Source organism: Osmia lignaria, unplaced genomic scaffold (assembly GCF_051020975.1).
Source record: "Osmia lignaria lignaria isolate PbOS001 unplaced genomic scaffold, iyOsmLign1 scaffold0035, whole genome shotgun sequence".
Classification (NCBI taxonomy): Eukaryota; Metazoa; Arthropoda; class Insecta; order Hymenoptera; family Megachilidae; genus Osmia; species Osmia lignaria.
The window spans coordinates 1,070,001-1,072,500 of NW_027478176.1; the positions used below are offsets into that span (position 1 = coordinate 1,070,001).

Consider the following 2,500-nt stretch of genomic DNA (forward strand, 5'->3'; position numbering starts at 1 on the left):
ACTGAGAGAGTTGAAACTACGATGTATTAGAACGAGCAACCGTCGAAACTTTGTTTTCGCGACGTTCTTTTCGTCGCTCTCGTCCCCACGCTCCTACGCTTTGGTTGTTTCTTTGCCATCCGTGTTGCGATAAAAAGATTTCTCCATTGTCCAAAAAGGACGGATCGAGATTCCTCTTTCGAGAGGGAGAGAGAGGTACTTGCGGGTAACCTGGAATCTACGAAACACGCACCGTGGTAAGATTCGTGCGTCCGCCTGATCGATGTGTGTTGTTTACGGACCGGCTGAGAAGCGACGATAGCGAGTCTTTGAAAAACTATGTGTCCATTAGTTAGACCGATCGTCGCCGGCCGTGTGTCTGTTCGAATCTCGCAACCCACGATTCAGCGACAGGACGCGCGCTCGCATTCCTTGTGTGCGTTCGTACTTTTCAAGGTTTTTAAATGTACTTTACGCCCGACCGTCGAGAGGAGCGTGCCACTGGGCGTTTCTCCGACGGTTTCCGTCCTTGGACGCGATCGTGTCGTCAACGATCGAACAAACAAACAAATACGTTGGCGACGCCCGAATTCGCTCTCCCGCACGCGCCGGGTGGGAGAGTGATGTGGGTATCGAATGTGATGCGTGTTAATAATGAAAATAACACTCTAAAGATCTAAAGAGTTTGAAATACAAAATTTTACGATTACCCTGAACGGTGGATCACTTGGCTCGTGGGTCGATGAAGAACGCAGCTAATTGCGCGTCAACGTGTGAACTGCAGGACACATGAACATCGACATTTCGAACGCACATTGCGGTCCACGGATACAATTCCTGGACCACGCCTGGCTGAGGGTCGTTTTCTTAACAAAAGACTGCTTGCGTTTGCTTCTCGAAAAAAGAGTAATTCATTTCTTTCTAAACATCTCGCCGTCGTTCAACGAAAGTAGAACGTTTCGGAGCGGGATTATCGAACGAAATTGAAAGAATGAATGAACGATAAACAAAGAAAGAGTCGCAACGTACGAGCGATAGTTGGGCAGTTCGTCGGCGTTTGTCGTGGAAACGATGTGACGAAAATCGCAACCGATACACTAAATGCAGGCCGTTAAAGGAGAGAAACAAATTTCGAAATATCTCTTCGAACTAGCGCAAGTGCGTCACGGCGCGCGAGTCGTTCGTTAAAATTTATAAACGACCGCCCGTGAAAGCACCGAGTTCTCGGAAGATAATCTATAAAGATTCTCCATCCTGCTGGAAGTTATCGGATCGGCGCGATTGTTCACTTGTAGAAATCCACGCTCCCGACGTTGCCAGAAACGATATTTACGAAAGGTGTGTCAAAAATAAACGAAAGAAGCTCTCCTATAAATTTAGAAAAAGCAAACGAGTGAAATGTTTGAGATGATAATTTGCTGAAATGCAAGCTCGAATAGCCCCAGGGTTTCGAATGATTCCCCGCGCTTTATACATCTCTCTGTTTACAAACGGTGTATAAATGAAAGATCGCTTCAGATGGGTCGTCGCTGTTTGACGCGCGATGCTGTTCCTTTTTTTTTGTCTGTCTGTGCGTTTAGCTTCGCTAAACAAGTTAAATGGTTAAAAAGCGTCGAAAAAGCGAATACACACGCGACAAGACAAATCTAACGAGTAAAGGAACGCTCCGCTCCAAGATAAAAATGGTTGTTTACAATCAATACAGCGTTTCGGTACCCCTGATCGTAGTCTGAAACTGTGTAACAAAAGAGAGGAAAGCGAATGGTGAAGGAACTTCGAAGCCTCCGTGGCGTGGCTAGAACTTGTGATAAAAGTATGTTTGCAGCAATTATGCATGCTCCCGTTAAAACAGCATTTCAATGTCTCGCATGGCTTAAAGCTCTAGGAGGCTTCAACATTTAGAATACATACGGACTACTTCGTTTGTTAAAGATAAGCGAAGACCGCGCGACCATCGCTCGGTCGTCCAGTCCTCGAAAGTTTTGTTGCGTTCCAAAGAAGAGACAAATGGGGTTTACCCTTGCGCTAAGGGGAGAAGAAGAGAAAAGCAGTTGTTAAATCTAAGAGGTGTGTGGAGTACATCGCGTGTTGGTTAAAATTGTTAAATGAAGTATACGCGAAATGTTCTCTCGCTCTTGCTTTTCCTCTTGCTTCCGTGGCGCTCGAAAAGAAGGGATGATAAATAAAGAAACCTATTCGAAATCTCTTGTGGAACAAAAAATAATACGGACGGACGTTAAAATTGAACCGAGACGAAATGGATCGTCTTGCGAGTTGTCTTCGCTTTGAAATTGTTAAAAATTGATAAAAGCAATACGACGAAGCTGCAGTCCGCAAAATGTTTGAAGCAAAAAGGAAATAACACGAAAATTATGGGAACGTCGTGTCTCAACTTTTTTTTCCCTCTTGTGCTCGTTTCATCGAACGATAAATACAAACATTTTGAAACGAGAGAGGAGGAAAAATTGAATATGCGAAAGGTTGATTCACGCACAGTTTCTCTACGTGTTTGCTTTTTTGC

General features: G+C 44.6%; 1 non-coding gene across 1 annotated transcript; it reads left to right on the forward strand.

The window, feature by feature from the left end:
• The first annotated feature begins 686 nt into the window (after nt 1–686).
• On the forward strand, nt 687–841 carry LOC143306747 (5.8S ribosomal RNA). The gene has a single exon (XR_013064063.1). It is a non-coding gene; the product is annotated as a 5.8S ribosomal RNA (ribosomal RNA).
• Nucleotides 842–2,500: the final 1,659 nt, after the last annotated feature.